Source organism: Phoca vitulina, unplaced genomic scaffold (genome assembly GCF_004348235.1).
Source record: "Phoca vitulina isolate PV1807 unplaced genomic scaffold, GSC_HSeal_1.0 scaffold14, whole genome shotgun sequence".
Lineage (NCBI taxonomy): Eukaryota > Metazoa > Chordata > Mammalia > Carnivora > Phocidae > Phoca > Phoca vitulina.
Window position 1 is genome coordinate 22,070,189 of NW_022589717.1, and position 20,695 is coordinate 22,090,883.

Consider the following 20,695-nt stretch of genomic DNA (forward strand, 5'->3'; position numbering starts at 1 on the left):
ACTGCGAGAGAGGGAACACAAGCAGGGGGAGTGGGAGAGGGAGAAGCAGGCTTCCCTCGGAGCAGGGAGCCCAATGCGGGGCTCGATCCCAGAACCCTGGGATCATGACCCGAGCCGAAGGCAGACGCTTAACGACTGAGCCACCCAGGCGCCCCTAAATCTCGGATTCTGATGGGAAAACAAATAGTTCGATCCTTTGAAGGAAATATACTTCCACTGCCCTTTATGAAGAAAAGTTTTGCCCTATGTTTTGGGTTGTGCCGAATCCTTAATGAGGAACCTAATGTTACAGACTCGGTGATGACAACGGCATCCTACTTGCTATGTTTGTGTCCCCGCCCCCCAAATTCATATGTTGAGACCCTAATGCCCAAGGTGAGGGTATTAGGAGGTCACACCCTGGGAGATGACTGGGTCGTGAGGGTGAGCCTCATGAATGGGGGTGAGCCTCTTATAAAGGAGGCCCCCAGAGAACTCTCTTGCCCCTTTTGCCATGTGAAGACACAGCGAGCAGTAGGCAGTCTGGGACCTGGAGGAGGGCCCTACTCCACCATGCTGGCACCCTGATTTCAGACTTCTGGCCTCCATAACTGTGAACAATAGATTTCTACTGTTACTATAAGCTAGCCTGTCTGTGGTATTTTGTCATAGCAGACTCAATGGACGCAGACGCTACTCCACATAACACTCCCCAAGGCAGGAGGGCACAACTAGAATTTCCCCGAAGGTCTCATCCAATTAGGGAAAGTGATGAGTGCTGCCAGTTATCTGTACATAATTCACAGCCATGACTGAGATGTGTGGACCTTAATACATCCTCTTGTCATCTTAAAAAGTTTTTATTTTCTCATCATCATCCACAGGATTCCCTCTGATTTTCTCATCTGTATTTCTTCCCACTGAACTCTAAATGGGCTGCACAAACATAACTTCTACAGTAATATAAGGAGACGGGTGACAGAGAGAATACCAAAAAGGACTGAAGGGGACCCTTGTCTGGGCCACTAAGAGGGCTTTAAAGGTCTCACTCTGAAGAACAAGACAATTTACTGAGTTGACAGCTTGTCCTTTACCTCGGTAAATGATCGTGAATCTTTTTAAGGCACACCAGATGTTGCTTTATGGAACCGGATGCCAAGCGGCGATAATTAAATGGTAGAAAGAACTTTTCGGAAGATCCATGCAGATGAAAATGCTCAGACCACCGGACAGAGACCTCAGAAGAGAGAACTTTATTTCCCACAGTTTGGTTAAAACTGCTCCCCAGATACAGGCTTGCACCTGCATTTGGGCGAGTGGGCGGGACCAGTTTTTGTTTGAATGCGGATTTGCCAGATAGTGTAATCTAAGGATGAGCGGAAACCAATACGAGTATGTCTGGGGGGGAGGGGGGTGGGCGATGATGGGGGCATCGCAGTCCTGTTTGCTCTGAGGCACCTGCCAGCGATCCCAACGCTGATAAGGCACATTTATTGATTTATCTGTGTTTGTTAAAACACAGCTCTTTGGGCCTCAGGGAGAACAGCCAGTCTTATTAAAGCAGGACCGTGTGACTAAAACCCTCCCGGGGGCGGGGGGTAAGGGGCAGAATCCGGGGGGGAGGGGGTAGGCGAAAAGGGAGGTCCTGGCCACTGAGCTGTGGAGGACACAAGAATCACTCTCAGATGACCGTCCTTGAGCCCAAGCAAGCAGTGGCCATTTCAGCCACGCTGCCATGAGAGGGTATTTTAGTAGTTCCTTTTAAGTGTGTAATCAAAATGGTGCTTCAAAGGAGGGCACCAGTCATACTTATAAGGAGAGGTCAAGAGGGTACCGGGTCTTCCAATAACATTCACAACAAGAATGAATTAATTGGGTCACGTACCAAACAAGTTGATGCAATTAAAAATAAAGAAGTCTCCTAATAATTCTTTCAAGTATCAGTCGCACACTTGAGAAGTTGACGCATCATAAGAAGGCCACTTCCCTCCACGGGCCTTAGAAAACTATTAAAAATATGAATATTTGCTGCAGCGAAGGCGGGAAGCACACCCTCCAGTCACAGTGAAGCCGCCAGAGGCTTCAGGACCCGGCCGGGACCCGAGCCTTGTCTACACCAGCTTCTCTCCCCACCAGCAGCCACTCGTTTTCCCTTCACAGGTGGGAACAAGGAACCACAGGCCCTTTGCAGCTGGCCCACAACATGACCTGGAAACCACAGCCAGGTGAGGCTCCAGGTGGTGGAGTGCAGTGCGGAGGGGAGCGTTATTTTGACAAAACAAGCACCAAGGTAAAGGGCCTGCTCCTCTCCTCACGGAATTGCGAGGAAGCTTGTGCAAGGAGTCACTCCAATGCCACGTGAGAAACTGCAGAATCTTTTTGGATTCCTGCTTCCCTCTCTTTTGTCACATTCAGTCAGTCACCAAAAGCTGTCCGTCTGGTTCTAGATGGAGATCTGAATGTGATGGGCACCTAGCAAGGACAAGCTTGGGAAGGTCTACGGTCTGCCCTTCCGAAGGAGGACTGGCCCGCATTACCCCTGAGAATTGTCAGCAGGCTCTCGAGGGGCATGCCAGAACAGAGTAGCTCCTCTGTCTCTTGTTCTTGATGACTGACCGTTATCAGAAATAGTTCATGATCCTGGGGCGCCTGGGTGGCTCAGTCGGTTAAGTGTCTGCCTTCGGCTCGGCTCATGGTCCCAGGGTCCCAGGATCGAGCCCCGCATCGGGCTCCCTGCTCAGCGGGAAGTCTGCTTCTCCCTCTGCCTCTGACCCTCCCTCCTGCTCGTGCTCTCACTGCACGCTCTCTCTCAAATGAATACAAGAAAAAAAATCTTTAAAAAAATATTTTACGATACTTAAATTGTGAGCCTATTGATAAAGAAATATTTATAAAAACGGATATGTAGGCCTGTACTAGTCTCTGTGAATTAGCAATAGTGACTGTAACCCCACATTAGGGAGACCACTGTGGGGACAGCAGCAGCGAGTATCCTGGTTCATAGATGCAGACACCCAGCGCCATCGCTGTCCTGGGACCCGAATGAGTTGGCATGGCTATCACTGCGGTCATAGGCTACAAGTTTAGCAAAAAGATTTCATGTTCTGATTTGTGTGTGTGTGTGTGTGTGTACAACACTGTGGAAGCTAAGACTGACATATATTTTTTTAATTTTATTTTATTATGTTAAGATTGACATATTTTTATGTGAAGTTTTTCTATTATTTGATTTTTTAAAAACTCTGGAAGCGAACAAACGAAAGATCTCAAATATCTCAAAGATCCTTCTGGGATCTCAGTTCTGCCGGAACTGAGTCATCACCTCTCACCAGGATTGCTGCTAAAGCCTCCTGAACAGCCCCTCTCCATTCCAATAGCCCCCCTCACTGGTTCTAGAATGGTCTTTCAGAGGCACAAATCTGATGTGTCTTGTCCTGTATTCCAACGGCCCCTCCAGGCCAGGCTCCTTCGAGTGCCTTCTGAAGAGTGTCACAATCCTTCACAATCCTTCTCCAACCAACTCCCGCCTTCAGCTCCCCACTTCACCCCCAAACACCCAAATGTTCAGCAGAGTGAGCCGCTTGTCCTTTTGGAAAACGAACCAGTCCCTTTGAAGCCCTCAGTGCTTTTGAATCAGTTGTACCTGCACCAGAAACCCCTCCCCATCCCAGCCCTTGTTCTGCACAACCAAGTCCGCCTCCTTGTCAAGCCCTATGCAGATTTCATCTCCTCAGTAAACCTTCCCCAATTCCCCAGGCCCCAGGCAGAATGACTCATTTCCCCTCCTCTGTCCCAAAGCACTTTTATGAGTATTTTCATTGCACCACTTTACCTATTATATTATTTGTTGACATATCTTCTATATTACATACATCTTTCTCACATACAGCAGCCAGTGAGTCCAACATGCAGCGGCGCTTGCTAAATGTGTTCTCTGGCCCCCCTTCCCTATTAGAACGTGAGTCATCGAGCGGAAGGGGTTCTACGTGATTGACTTCTGCGTCCTCAGCAATAGCACAGTGCCTGATACATAACAAGTGTGTAGTATAGATGTGCTGACTATTTGAATGACTGAATGAAAGCATCTAAGTGAGGCAGGGAATAAACACTATTCTTCTTTTATAGTGGGAAAGACTGAGGCCCGGAGATGGCATTTGTTAAGGTTTATGGCCAATTCAGGGTGAAAATAAGGCTACTTGCCTTTTGAATAGGTGTTTTAACTCAACCCAAGAACTGTGACTTAAGGATTTTATTAGAGAAAATATCTGTGGGTCTGAGCCATACCCCAAAGGTTCTATATCCTTACTTCCTCCCAATAACAATAAGCCAGAAGATTATTCTTTCCAAGACGAACTCTTTGGCAGACTTTGTTGATCAGTTAACTCAGAAGCCCAGCACCCTATGAAGAACTCTTCACATTCATTATTAGTAGCAACAAGCATACAGCCAGCTGAGCACATTTCCACCTCAATTATCTTCTTCTGTTCTGCTAAAAAACAAAACTTAGCTTCTTTTAGATTCATAAGGAATTTGCTTTATAAAACTTTTATTGAAGTATAACATTTAGCAGAAAATTCCACATGATAGTAACTGTTCTTTTAAACTGTTAATAGTCAAGAAACAGTTTGGTATATAGGTATTATTTTAAAACATTTTTTGCTCTTCTCCATCTTTATTCCCATATCCCTTAGCATTTGTTTCATTATCTTAAGTAGCTGTAGTAATGATTTTCTTCATTTCTTTTAGAGCAAAATCATCCTTTAATGATACCTTTTTTTATAGAGTCTCAGAGGATTTTGTCTCCTACAAAGCATTTTATTTATCTTCATCGTCTTAGGCTCTGATTCCTAGGATATCCATTAATTATTTCCACAAATTCCTGACTACTCAGTTTTATCTGATCAGATGGTTTTCTCTCTACTTTCCCACCTGTGGCTTTTGTCTTGATTATCATTTGGGACTTTCCCTCTTTCTTAAACTGGTTTCTGTTTTACATGACATGAATACGTACATAGGAGCAAGCCCTTTTATCCCCACGGTACACTTGGAAAAACAGGATCCGAGTGAAAGGAGAGTCACCATCTTAGCAGTCCCAATACGAGGCTCTTGGCTCTTCCTGTTTTCGGTCCCTCATTCATAACGAGGCCTAATGACCAAGAGACGGTATGCCAAATTGTGTCTCTTATGACCTAGTGATCCAAGGGGATGCACCATTTCATGTCATGCACGGGTCCTGGGACAATGAACCCCAGCAAGTGTTTCTCGAAAAATTTCCATGAAATAAATCCAGCTGCTAGAATCTGGGAGGGAGCCTGACAGACTCGAAGGAACATTAGATCAAGTACAGGACTCCGATTCCTTCAAATCCATCTCTTTCGTTTCTAAGAGGAAGAAACCAAGGTATACATTCCAGTCCCTCTCCCACAACTTGTATAGGGTTGAGTACCAGAATCAAGGTTTCCATAGTAATGAAGGCTCCATCCTGCCCCAAACCTTAGTTCAGGGAGGAACCTTAAGGATCTTCTCCTTCAGTGTTTTCTTTTTACTTATAAGGAAACTGAGGCATAGAGAAGTGAATTATCCCAGGTAACCTGGCTCATGCCTCTGGCAGAGCAGAGACTTCAGACCCTCGGGCTCACCGAAGCTCCTCCAAGCCTTATGGGATCCATGCCAAAGTCTACAACAAACAAGGAAGGGATTTTTCTTCTCCTCCTGTCCTTTGGCTCTGAGTTTAATTTTCTTGGTTACAAGTGGACATGTGCAGATTTAGCAACAATTCACAGACACTAAGATTTCTTTCCGTTTTTCTTCTTGAAAGTGTCAGCCTAGAATTTTTCCAGCCACAGAGAAGTTAGAAACTGTAGTATGTCGAGAGTCAGAATAAAGAAGGAACAAGAGGAAGATCAGATGGGAAAATCCTAAAAGCCATTTCCCTCTGAGGTAAACTAGTTATTCCTGAAGAAAATTCCCCTGGGCTTTTCATTTGACACTTGGGGCACATTTTTGGTAAACAAACAAACAAAGAAGCCCCACCACCACCACCACCCCTCAGCAAACCATACCAAAAAAAGAACAAGCAGGGCAAAGGAAAGGACTTGAGTTTGCTTCTTTTCCATTTGAACACCAGTTAGCCCCCGACTGGTGAACTGTTTGGCTTTGTTGGTGCGTTTTGCTGTGTGAGAGGATCTCTGTATCTCCTGCCAAAACAATCTTCTCAAAGAACCATCTCTCAACCTGACTTTGGCAAGAGAAATGCGGAGAGGAGAAGGCTTTATTTGGTTAAAGCCGTAAGCAAAAGATTGGCCAAAATGTGACCTCAACGCATGAAGAACTGTCCAGATTTACTAAATCTGCATTGGCGGCTGCATGAGGAAGAGGCTCTGGGGCCGCCTGCGTTTTCCATTATGACAGACGGTATTTTGATCATTTCTTTCTTTCATTGTCAAGCCTGGAGTTTCAAGGCCAATCTCAACTGAAATTCTGAAATCCTGTGCATTTAGAGTCAGAATCCTGGATAGGTGATTATCTGGTTAGATCCTGGCCCTGTGGGCTCCATCCTTTGGTTTCATGAGCTCTGCAGGCCTCTGCTTAAAACAAGCTGCCACCTTCTGAGGGCTGCTTGTGAATTAAGGAGTCAGCTGTGGTGAAGGACTCTTTGGGGGAGTTGACATCTTTGCTCTAGTGCTTGCAGTTCTTCTATAGCCTTAATGGTTTTTTTTTTTTTTTTTTTCCTTTTTAAAGGTCACTTCAACTTAGGGTAACTTAGTCCTAACAGATCTATTAGGTTCCCTAGGGTCACCTCTCTGCAGGTCTTTGTGTAACCAAATCCCCTTTAAGGACCATTGCAAACATTCTCCCAAAGCATGGGATTTTCTGCTGGTCAAGACTTCAATTCAATGATCAGCTAGGACAGCAGAATTTAGTGATCATTTTGGTCAATCTGTGACCAGTTAAAAACACTGGGTGGTGCTTCTTAGGCATAGGAGTTCACAGGCTTGATCTTCTGTAGGCTCCTTTCAAACTTTACTGCTTAACAAACTTAGGAGAGTCCACGCACAGGCCCTGGGAAGATGAAACCCATCAAGCATTTCTCCAAAACTTTCCATGAAATAAACCCAGCTGGTAGAATTTGGGAGGGAGTTCTATCAAACTCTACTCAATAGAACATTAGATCAAGTAGAGGACACAGATTCCTTCGAATCCAACTCTTATATTTCCATGAGGAAGAAACCAAGGCATAAATTCCAGGCCTTCTCCCACCCCAGGGCACCCCACAACTTGTACCAGAATCAAGACTTCCATAGTTATGAAGCCTCCATCCTGCCCCAAACTTTAGGTCAGGGAAGAACCTTAAGGATCCTCTTCTCCAAAGTTCTCTTCTTACATTTAAGGAAACTGAAGTCCAAAGTACTTAAGCAATTGCCCCACAGTCTCATTCGGGCTCCTTTCAGCCTTGAGAAATCAATGCCAAAGTCTACAACCATGAACGGTTTGTGAAACTGGTTCTTAGTAAACATCCTGGGATCAACCCAGAAAAGTTGGATGACATTTTTTGCTTAGTGCTGGGCAACAGTTAGCCTCAATGAAATCCTTACTGGTTGACTTGTAATCTCTTAAGCTGGTAAAGAATCATAAATGCTTCCTACATCTGTTTTTTTTTTGTTTTTTGTGCAGGGCATTTTAAGTCAATAGAAGAAAACTGGACCTCAAATCCTCTGGTGATCAAAAACGGCTTGGACTTGGTACCCCTAATTCCAATGAGGCTGATCACACAGAACTTGAGCACTTCAGGGAACTTCTCTAAGCATCCAAACATGGAGCATCACCACCAGCTTCTGTCACCTCTGTCTAACTTAACTTTAAAAAAAATCCATTGGGAATTTGGATGCTGCGTCTACATTTTCCCCTTAATTGCATTTCCAAGATCAGTGGGTCCTCAACAAGTGCTTATTGAATACATGAGACAGTCACATCACCAAGATCATGATTGTTGAACTAAATGGCAACCTGATTCTACGTTGCAATGTGAAAGCAAACTGACAATATTGATTCAGGAGTCACATCTAAAGGACTTTGGTTATTATCTTGCCAAATCCATAGATCAGCGATCATCTCTCTTCTTCATGATGGTAGTAGGACTTAAAGTCTCAGCAGATGTTGTCAGAATGTCCTAATGTTGAGGACATTTATAAATCTTTATTAGAAAACCATCAGGTCTGGGAGCTATGTCCTTCTTGTGGTTTTGTAACAGACCCTGCTGATTGCTTATGTAATATCTAACAGAGCTACAAATTATTTTATTTTTAGGGTGGTTATGTGCCCAGTTAAAAACATGCTCTTCCCTTCCCAGCCTCCATTGCAGTTAGGGGCTAGGCAGGAAAAACAGTTTGGGCCGATGAGATATAGGTAGGAGTTCCTGGGTAGAGAGTCTCTGACATTCCCCCACTCCCTGAAAAAATGACAGTCTTGTAAAAAGGCCAGTCACCCTGGGCTCTTCTTCCTCAGATGTCTGGAGGTAGAGCAGCCCTCTTTCAACCATGCAGATGAAAGGCATCTAATAAGGGTTGGTACAGCAGAAAATCAGAAGGAGGCTGGGTCCTCAAACAGCCACACCAGCCCTATCCTGTCTATTTCGGAATTCCTTATCATGTGGAAAAAAACCCAGATGCCCATTTGGTTAAGTCACTGTGGTAAGCTGAACATAATTGTAACAGAGAAAGGCTTAAACTGTATAACTAGTTTCACCCCATTTTGGTAGTTTGTCTCCATTATGCAAAACAGTATCAGAGTTTGTTAAAAGTGTATCAAGGAGATAATGCATAATGAACACAATAGCTTACGTTTATAGAGGATTTACCATTGTGTGAGCTACTGTATTATGCAGGTTACACATATTATATTGAACCTTATAACAGCACTATGCATTAGTTACTGATACTACCATTCCCATTTTACCAAAAAAAAAAAAAAAAAAAAAAAAAAGGAGTAGCAGGCTTAAGGAGGTTGAAGAATGAATTCAAGGTCACCCAGCTGGTAAGGGACAGCCTATCGCAAACACAAGTCTGTCTTTATCGGGGCAACCCAAACACTTCCCCCAGGATCTAAATGGACAGAATGATGGACTCAGAGCTTCCGCCTCATTTCTCTCGCCCACTTCCTCCCGCTCCTTCCTAGCTCTTGACTGCTGGCGGCTTGCTGCATATCAAAACTCTGAGCACTGATTACATAAATTTTAATTACCAAATTCCTTCTAGGTCAGCTTTCACTTGCCCCAGAATAAGACCCTATAACGACTATTTTTCCAACTTTTCCTAGGGAAGGAAAAAACAGGCACTCAAGTGTGGAGCTACCCCACTGAGTATTAGGTGATGGCAAATCTTTAACTCTGAAAGAGTTTCCCTCTATGAATTATTAGAAAGTATAGACCCCATATGAGAACATCTTGAGAAAAAGACATTATCCTTGTCTGGGCAAATAGAATTGGGCAAAAAGAGGGATCTTTTTTCTCTTGTTTAGTGTTGAACTAGGTGCTCAATATGTATTTATTGAATAGATGTGGCGATGAATAAACTAAAGGAAAACAGCAGAATACGATAAAATATGAAAATACAGACTTTTGGAATACTTCCTAAGGTACGAAGATTTTAACGTCCACTTACTCCTAAAATTATATGATGTGCTATGCATCACACCTCTACCACACTTTAAAAATATTTAGTATGTTTCTTTTAAAATTCAAGTCACAGCCATTTCCAAATATTATTCAAGTAAGCCTCTAGGGATTCTGCACTTCTCCTCACTAAGATTGGAATCCACTGGTATTCTCAATTATTCTAGTCCTCTTTTCTTATGGACAAGCTTTGATCGTATCATCCATTCCTTTAAAGATTTCTAAATTTCCTTAAAGCCCTTATCAGCTCCAAGACACTGCAATATTCTTGTGTGACTACAACCAGTTTCAAATTTTTAGTCTTCTTCTCTCTCTGCTCCTAATCTATTCAATTCTGTATTAATAGAAAATATAACTCTTCTATTTTGCCTTTCTCTTGACCTTGGGCTTTAGCACATTATAAAATTTATGTTAGTTGATGTCAGCTTTAACATCTTAAGGCAACACTGATCACAAATATTTTTCTCCTTGACCCAGAAATGCTATTTGATTAAACAGAGTTATGTGTTTTCATATGGTGGAAATTTCTGTTTGTTGGTTTATTTAATGATTTTCCCCCCAGGTGGGGATCAAGGACAGGATAGGGAAATACCTTGTTAGCTAGGAGAGAAGGGAAAAGATTGTTAGTATTTTCCTATGAAAGTATGCCATAGTGATTGGCAGCACTGGTAATTTGTTACCAAGAATAATAAGTAACAGAGTTGGCAAATGTTTTATTTTTAAAATAAATATATCAGGCCATCTCCATAATAATATCATTGTCAAAAGTTCGAATATCTTGGGCTAAGGTTTACTTAGCACTTATTTTGTTCCAGGCACGGTGCTAAGGCTAAGTCCTTTGCTTGCATTATTTCATTTAATCTTCACAACAATACATTAAGATTGGTCTCATTATTATCTTCATTTTATAGATGAGAGAAATCAAAGCTCAGAACCATTAAGGAATCGGCCTGTTTTCACAGAGCTGCTCAGAGGTAGAGCCAGGATCTGAACCCAGGATACTCAACCTAGAGGAACGTGTAATCTCTGGCTTCCCTTATACTGCAGTAACCCTCTGGGTGTGTCCATGGGGTGTGTCACTCGTTTTTGTGAAGGATCTTCAGTCTCTGTATCAAAGTAGAAAAAGGCTGACAGCTGCGGACTTGGAGATTTTCATAGGCTGATGACCTTGATTTGGACCAGGTCCTACGGAGGCCAGGGTCATGTGTTTCATTTTTCTCTTTCCTAGGTGGCAAGCGTCACTGCATTCTATGGTCTCAGAAGAAAACACAGTCTTATCAGCTGCCTTGAACACCAATGTCCCTGTTAAATACACTGCGGAAGGCTTAAAGTAAATTTAATCCTATTCCAAATAGATATCCTAACCACAAGGGGTCTGAAGAATTGAGCTTGTATATGAAAGTTAGGGCATTATCTTTATCGACAGAAATAAATGGAAAATCTAAGCCACTTCTATTTAATCATTTCAGGATTGAAAGAATAAAAAAATGGATTTTTGGCTCACAAACCAGACATGTAAATATCTATTGGCCTGAAAATATGTGAAGAAACAGATAATACTCAATGATACAACTCCAAAATAGTTCAGCAAAAGGAGAAATCTAAAAAAAAAAAAGTATCTTCCATTTCAATTTGAAAATTGAATGGAAATCAAATAAATTAAATATAAAAATATCAATTGTATATTTCAGCTATGGACCAAACTATTAAAAAATCAAATAACAGATCTGGACAAACAGTGGCACTTCCTTCCACTGTACTAAAAATGCAATATATTCCAGCTATGTGTCCTGTATTACTGTAGGTGGTATATATGTAGTTTACTTATATATTCTGATTTGGTCATCTTTGAAAGCATCTCTACTTCTCCTCTATCTTTACACAGATCTTAAATATAGGAGACAATAAATACCTGTTGATTTGATTAAGATTTCACTAATTATAGGCAAAGGAGGGAATATATGCATTGATGTATGATAGATGTAAATTCATATAAATCATGTGCAAACAGACAAAACTGAGAAGTCCCTGTCTCTGTGGTGCCTCTTCCCACCCCATAACAGAAAGCCACTACCTCTAACTTTGATGATGAAAGTTCAACATTCTTTGGAGACTTCCCCTCAGCAGAATCTTTGCCTCACGTTCTGTGAACTAGGGAGAACTAAAAAGAAGGCACATTATTCCTTCTAGTTTCGAGAGAGCCTGAGGTGTGGGTGAGCTAATTGCCTAGTGTCATACAGTAAAATCCTCACTGGCAGTGAACCAGTCTTAGCTTAGTGCCCTCTTCACCTCCTCCCCCCTGCTTCCCCACATGCTGAAGTTCAGGTTCTTAATCACACCACAGACCGAAGGCTTTGCATAACTAATCATTCTCCAAACTGTACACTGTATTATAGAACATGTATTATAGTGGAGAACAGATGTCACCGTGAGAATCTTATTTTCTGCTATTTCCCAATTTTGGCACGTGCACATTTGTAACCTTCACGTTGCATGAACAAAGATTCTTGCATTTAATATTAATATGAGGACTCACAAATGCTCCTCGAATTGGAATGCTGCCACATTCTGATGAGCAGCGTATGGCTGTTTTTTCAGCGTATGAATCTGCCTCAAGGTCCTGTTGGTGTGTTCGGAGCTGAAAATGTGGTCACATTCTAATCTTACAGGAGATAATGTCAGGTGAAACTCCTAGAGATATCTCCATTTCTCAGATTAAAAAGCACACACATACCCAACACCATCCGTAAAGGCCAATGGAAAAGCTCTTTACTTATCAAGACCAAATCCACAGAGCTATTTCTGCTGTTAAGGAGACCAACAACATCCTCAGCAGAACAGAGCACCGAGTAACACCAAACCCCAAATACTTGCCTGGCAGGTAATTCTGGGTAAAAGGTGAGTTTCCAAAGGGAAGGTTTTCAAACAGACAGGCACACCTATTCTTCCAAAGTGAAGGTTTAACCCAAATGGCAAACCACGATACCTACAAAAGGTCCGTTAACCACACACGTGTACCTGCCAAACGACATCAGTCACCAACAGCTGCTTATGGGGAGTGACCGCGTCTGCTTCTTCTTCCCTCATTGCATTACTTATGGATAACATTACCACATTACTAAGGCACCATGATAATCGTAACTTTGTCCTTCTAACCTTTTGTCCTAAGGGACAGAATGTGGAAGTGCGGAATCACGATTTAATTAGGTCCAAGTATGCAGGGCAATGGGCACATTTAAAGGAAGAGAAGCAGAAGCAGCTTTCATTTCTCTGAAGTCCTTTGCTGTACCTGTTCAGCTAGAGCAGGGTGTCTTATACTAGCGGCACCTCAACTAGGCTTCCAACTTCCTTTCAATTGGGAGCCAGGCAACTAACATCATATAAAAATGTGTAAAAGAGAGAACTGGTTGTCGATTCTGGGCACCCGTATATTTGGCCTAGTAGTTAAATAATCTTGTCTCTATATGGAGATAAAATGGCCTACTGAATGCAGTAATATGCTCCAATGTGACTCCACTGAACCACTTCTTTGGGCCTTGATGTGCACCCTATCAAAAGGATGCTCACATCCTCTATATCCTGTCCAATGGGGAAGGATGTAACCATTGATTCCACAGGGTAGAAAAACTTGCCATTTGCAACAACGGAGGGAAGAGACTACTACTTCATTTCCCATTTTAATTATCAGCTTGAAAGGAGGTTTTCTACCGTTTCAAGTGGAGGGCTGCTTAAGATAAATGTTCCCAAAATAAGTATCAATATACACAGATACGTTTTCACTTGTCTGTATGTACAGTATCTCTGGAAGGATGCCATGAAAACTGGTAACACTGGTTGAGTGGCAGAGAAGGGGGAGGGTGGGGGAGGAAAGGGTGGAGGGGGAGGACGGTAGGAGCCAGGAGCAGTGAACTGGTGGTAGGAAGAAGGGTGGGAGGTACACTTTATTTCATCACTTGCAAATTGAATTTCTAACCAACCCTAAAGATCTGGTATTATCTCTCCATTTACCCTCTTAACACCCATGCAGGAAATATGGCAACAGCACCAATAATAAAATCTACTGAGAGTTAATGATGTGCCAGGCACTCTGTAAAGTACCTGGTGTAAGTTATATCATTGCTCTTCCCAACAACCTATATGGTAGGTGCTGTCCCCTTTTCACAGATCCTGAACCAAACCACACACGCAAATCAGAAGTGGACATGCTGGGGGTGTCCTTCCAAGGACAGCCCCGAGTTACACAATTCTGGGACTACATTTGCAATGATGATTAATCAGTGGAATCCTAGTATGATCTCATATTCCAAAACAAACACTGAGGTGTTGAAGAGTCTCCCACAAATAAATCATACTTGGTTCAAGTCAGAGTAGGAGTCTCTGTGTTGGAGAAGAGAGACCCTAGAGAACAGATTAAGTACAGATCTTGCCCTTAAAGGCAAACTCTTTGGCTTTATGTAAAATTATTTTCAAAAGCTTCATGTTGACCTTTACAGACACTCCCTCTACTGCTCTTATATAATAATAGCCAGAGGATTATCTTTTTATCAAGTTACAACTGTTTACCTGGTCACTCACGAGTCTTATGCTTTGTTCAAGTTGGCCAAGAAAAGATTTGTGAAGTCCCTAAACTTTTAGGAGATTATTCCTTATAGCCCCCCAATTCACAAATACTGCCTTATAGGAAATGGACTTTGTCCCCTTTCTTTTTTTTTTTTTTTTAAGATTTTATTTATTTGACAGAGAGAGACACAGCGAGAGAGGGAACACAAGCAGGGAGAGTAGAAGAGGGAGAAGCAGGCCTCCTGCAGAGCAAGGAACCGATGCGGGGCCCGATCCCAGGACCCTGGGATCATGACCTGAGCTGAAGGCAGACGCTTAACAACTGAGCCACCCAGGCGCTCCTGGACTTTGTCCCCTTTCATTGGAGCTTGTTCACCAATGTAAGGCAACTAGTCTCCATTCCCATGGGCTCCTTCAATGCCTTTGTTTCCTGTATTCATTTATTTTAAAAAGAAAGAGGTAAGGAGTGGAATGTTTCTTTTTCTGTTTGGAGGAATTAACACCCTAAGACCTGTTTCTCACGTCATGAATAATTTTCAGTTTATACTATAATATGTTGAGTTTTAAGAGATCAAAGCTTCTGTGGTAGAAATGGAAATGATTTATCTGAAAATTCCCATTGTACTGTTGTTAAACCCATACGACTTCTAAGTGCTTACTAGCCAACCTACTAAATATTTTGGCACTGGTTTTCATTTCCATATGACCGTATGAAATTTTCTTTATCATTTTCTGTTGGTAAAATAATAATAATTGCTATAGAGTCACTATTATCCTTCTTCCCTGAATTTAAGATGAAATGGACAGAGAATCATCCTGTTAAGTTTTATGTTGTGAGGACCAAAGGGACTGAGAAGAAAATCAAGACAAAGGTTTGTGTACTGGTGTTTGGCTGCTCACACTAACTTCACATTTGCCCCAGAGTATGTTACGGTCTGTAGAAAATACCTCCTGCCCTCAGTACAGCCATATACATGATTTGCATTTCTATCACTTCGTATAGCGGTAAGATAGTGACCTGCTTTCAAAATTTACACTAATAAAAAGTATGCAATGACCTAACAAAGAACATGGGTGTTTTAGGGGCCAAACTATACTATCATCAATATAGGATTTTCTTTGATATACACACACACACACACACACACACACACACACACACACACACAAGCATGTTTGCAGCTTTAAAGATATTCTAACCTTATTTTTAGTCACTTGCTTATTAGAGCTGAAGAGACAAAATGTCAGGGACGGATATCTGCTACAAGATGTTGAAATATAAAATAGTGTAGAAAGTAAGACAACTACAGCCATTTATAGATCCTCTGAGTTTCAGTGTTTTTACTGTGAGTTCTTAAATTCCTTTACTGAGGAGTAAAGAAAATTATCAAGTTTAGTGAACTTTGTTAGATCAAACCAGAAACCTCTGACATCTGCTGGGAAATCAACTAACGTGAGGCAAGGTTATCTATTGACAAAGCAGCTGGAGCATTCGTTGTCTACACTGACTAGCTTGCCCTCTGATGTGGCTTCATTGTAAGAAGCCGGCAGTCCGCTGGTTCATGAGTTAGCTCAGGTCTACATCAATCCCAGTTTAGCCTTATCTTCATTTCAGATCAAATCCTACTTTCTTTTTTATTGAAGTATAGTGGACATGCAATGTTACATTAGTTTCAGGGATACAACATAGAGATTCCACAACTCTGTGAATTATGCTACCCTCACAAGCTTAGCTCTCATCTGTCACCATGCAAGGCTGTTACAATACCACTGACTATATTCTCTGTGCTGGGCCTTTTGTCCCCACGACTTACTCATTCCATAACTGGAAGCCTGTATCTCCCACTGCCCGCCCTTCCCCCACTTTGCCCATCCCCCGCTCTCCCTCCCCTCTGGCAACCGGCTATTTATTCTCTATATTTATAGGTCTGATTCTGCTTTTTGTTTGTTTGTTTATTCATTTGTTTTGTCAAATCCTACATTTTGATACTTTATTGGGGGTGAGGGTTACAACTCAAAATTAGATCAAAGCAACCCATATTTATTGAGATTTTAAAACCAAATGAAATTAACAGAGATTTATGTGCTTAATAAGATACGGCTCAAAAAAAATAAATAAATTAAGGCTCAAATCAGCTGATATGAAATCAGTCAGGTGCAGGAACCCCCACAATAACAATGGTTAGAGCTCTTAGTCTCAGGTGCTATGTTAAGGACTATTCTGAGTGTTTTACATGTATTACTTCAGTCATCCTTATTATAACCTTATGAGTTAGATATTATTATCTTTAGCAATTTACAAAAGGAGGAAGTCCAGGCACAGAGAGTGGAAGAAAACTTGCTTACAATCAACTCAGCGAGCAAGTGGCACAGCTAAGATTTGAACCCTGGGGGTTTAGCTCTTGCCCTAGTGCTGCCTCTCATGTGATTTCGGATTAATGTAACAGAGTGAAAAAACAGGCCATGGTGGATGCCATAGTCTCTGACCTCTATCCTCACCAAAGGCCATCTGGAATTACTAAGCAGTCTTTCGGTTCCTTGACCTTGAATTAACCTAAGACAAGATATTTGAGGTAGAGACAGCTAGCTGTCCTCCAACACCCATGGGTTTCTTCTTTCTTTAATAAAGGCACCTCGAGTTTTAGCTTGTCTCCATAACAAGACACTGTCAGCCTCCCTAACTGGTAGCCATAGCCACGTGACCAAGTTCCGGACAAGAGGATGAGCAGAAGTGATGTACACAGCCTCTGATCTTGCCCTTCAAAGGGGGTCACGCCCTTGACTTCCTTCTTGCTTCCCTGCTATTTAGCATGTGGATAGGACGGTGAGCAATGGCGCTGTCATATTGGGCCATGAGATGGAAACCATCTGCCAAGGATGGCAGAACAAGACAGAAAGAAAGAGCCTGAGCAGCCTGAAGCCACCACAGGAACCCCACACTGTTTATACTCTGGCTGCTATATAAGAGAAAGAGAAACTTCTACTGATTTTAAGCCACTGTTATTCTGGCTTTTTTTACAGCCAAAACATTATCCTAATGAATACATGTAATTTCTTGTGTCATTTAAAGGATGTTCAGTTAGTTTTTGGGGTGTAGGACTCTCATTCTATAATGCATATTCTCTGTTTCCTGAGATTTTAATGATAATTCATGAGCACGATTCTGTCATCTTTAATGCTTGTTTTTAGACCACTGTTCTACTGAAATAGTGTCAGAATTGACCAGTTGTTTATTATGAAACAAGTGCAAGTGTTAATAGAGCTATTAAATAACCAAACTGTCCCTTAGAAACTTGAAAAATTTTCTAGAAATACATGTTTACACACAGTTGAAGTGGTATTATTTAGTTTGTATATCTGGTCTATGAGTTTTAGCTTTCAACATGCCCTTGGCGTACATCTGCCAACACTTAAGGCCGAGTTTCTACTTCAGCACTATTGATATTTTGGACCAGATAATTCTTTGTTGTAGGGTCTGTTCCATGCATTGTAGGATGTTTAGTAGCATCTTTCCCCTTAGTCATGACAATGAAAAATATCACAGACACTGCTAAATGTTCCCTAGGAAGTAAAATCACTCCCCAGTTGAGAACCCTACGTTTCATGTATCCCAGGTGGCAGCTTTTGGGGAAGCAGAGGTTGTGACTAATTAAATTCTAGCAGGGATAACAGACAGGTAGATCCTTAATATACTTTTCCATGATAGTGGTGCCCCGGTGATTACCAGGGGCAAGGAGAATGAGCTGATTCTTGTTTTTTAAATTAAGAAGTTCACCTAGCTTTCAATAAGAAAATTCACAGGGTAGTAAAAAAGTAATAGGCATAATTCCAAGCACATTTAACTCTTAGTCCAACTTCCTCTATCCAAGGTTAAGATGAAAATAATTGTGTGAAGTAAAAAAATAATAATAATAACCCTCTGTGTATGAATAGAATTATTTTACAGAAACTCTAATGATAGTAGAAAATCTGACCTGTCAGAATTGAGAGCATTGCCCTATTCAACTTCCAGTTCCTTTTAGCCTTCATATGTTGCTAGCACCATATTTTCAGACATTTGGATATTATATATGTGTAATAAGTGAGAATGATTTGCAGGTATTTTCAAACACGTAAGCTTTTTAAGCCCCACCCATCAAGTTCTTCTACCCTGATACCTCTCACAATACTTGGCGTTGAATCTATTTTGGCGAATGGAACTGTTCTATGTTCCATGGGATCTGCTTATTCAAAGCGAACAGTATCTTCAAAATCTCTCTATTAGAAAGAGTGGGGGAAGAAGTGTACTCTGAAATGATCCGTCAGGCCTGTCACCTGTCCTGAGATGGAACTCTGGGGGTGAGGTGAGGGAAAAGCTGTCACCTTGCATTTCTTTTGGATCACTACACTCATCAGGAAGGTCCCCAGCACCTTTGGCATAATTACTGATTGTCAGGGTGTGGGAAGCCAATCAATTTGATGTTCATTTTCATCAACAAAGCAGAAGTAATGCCCCAAGGGTGGGATGAAAATGACATGTTTTAATTGAGAGAATTCTCTCTTTGCTGATTTCTGGAGTGGGTGGAATCCAAGACATGTATTCTTTTCTCTTTGAGTATTACATATGCTTTTAAAAGCTTAGCTCATTACTGCAATCCATCATTTCCAGCAACCAAAAACCTCTATGACTTTAATCTGAGCATTTTACCCTTCATGGAGGTGGTGGTGGTGGGGGGGGTGTAGGGAGGTTGGATGGCAGGAAGGGTGATCTATTCAGAGGAAGAGATTATTTCCAAAAATGGAAACTAAAGGCAACACATTGGGGAAAGAGGGTTATTTATCCCTTATCTAACACACTGAATAAGAATGAAGGCTGGGCATTGTCACAGTTACCTATATCCAAGAAGGTGCAAAACCAAAGACTAGTTTCAGGTATTAAGGACCCTAATAGTTCAATTAAAGGCAGAACTTTAAAAATTTCTTCTATCTTTTTCTTCCCACTTAAGTACACTTTGCCATTACTTTAAGATTTTGAAAAGCCATTCAGAGACCTTTGTTCTTCAATGAAATTCACTCAAATGTAAAACATTGTTACTTTCTCTTTCTTACCTAGATACAAACACAAATATTACCAGACCACATTGGGCAAGGGTTTGGTTTCTTTTGTTTTGTTTTTAATACAGTAGGGCACAGCTTCAAAGGTCTGGTTCTGGAGTGATCTGATTATTTCAATCCAAATGGGAATTTGGATCCACAAGGTGTTTGACACAAACCACCCTGCTGAGTCAAAACCAAAGATGGTAGTTCTTAGATTTGCCAGAAGGGAACTCAAAGGTGGGAAAAGACTCCAGGGATCCCTATCCATTAGCCCTGTGATGTCCAAATGTCTAGTTGTGACCCACTGGCGGATCATGAAATGAACTTAGAGGGTCTTGACCAGCATTTAAAAAAAGGTGAAATAAAATTGGATAGATTAGAAAATATTAGATATGGTACATGTGTGAAGATTGTTTCATTCATCTGTATCTATCAGTCAACCTCTATACAACCTCTCTGTGTATTTTACATCGTCATTTAGCACACACAAACATATACTCATATATAAATGTAAAATTTACTCTAGGTTTTTGTCAAGAAAGCTTGAAAGATATACCAACTCAGTACATCATCCACTTTATTATGATAAAGTCTCTTAAGAGTCCAACTCTATCAAAACCAGTACATAAAACAACAACAAATATCCTTTTCCTAGTGCAGACTTACAACTCTTTCTTCCAGAAACTTCTTTAATGCCACCCATCTCAGCAATCAAAAAAAAAAAAAAAAAAAAAAGAGCCCAAGCTTGTTACCACCTGCAAGAGGGTAAGAAAATCACTTCTTTGCTAGCGAACAATGTATCAGAATCACTTTCTAGTTCTTCATTTGCACAAACCAAGAGTCATGTTGGAATCCAGCTGTTTGCAAAAGGATCTGGAAAGTGTTATGGAGGTAATCTGGGAGGAGTTAATATCATCATCTCTAGAATGTCAACCACACAATCTGACCTGTGAGACGTCGTCTCTGCCTTCCTTCTGAGCAGAGAGGTTTTTCCAATTGATCAAAGGATTCCTTATGAATCAGTGTCTATGACTCCCCAAAACTCTAAGAACATAATAAAGTCAGCAGTATCATTCAGCTTGAGCCAGTAATGATTTCCCAAAGGTCTAACTGCAGGTTTATCCCAGTTCCTCAATAAAACAAAAATGACTTCAATGCATTCAGTGTGCTACACACACAGGAACATCCTGGTTGGGTTATTTATGCATAAAAAAAAATCCACTTTCTCAAAATGGATGCAGTTTTCCTTAAATTCATTTCTTTTTGTTATAACTTGTTCTAATATGTGGTGTGCTACCCTGAAGAGCGGCCACTATTGCTAGGGAACAATTAGTTGACTTAAGAACTTCTTTTTTTTTAACTATAAAATCCCTTAAGTGGAGATTTCTGTTTAAAATTGCAAAGCCGGGG

General features: G+C 41.4%; 1 protein-coding gene across 6 annotated transcripts in view; it reads right to left on the minus strand.

Annotated features, from left to right (window-relative positions):
• Positions 1 to 20,695, minus strand: part of ZNF827 (zinc finger protein 827) — a 165,361-nt gene that overhangs the window by 20,196 nt on the left and 124,470 nt on the right. The gene's annotated exons all lie outside the window — the stretch shown is intronic.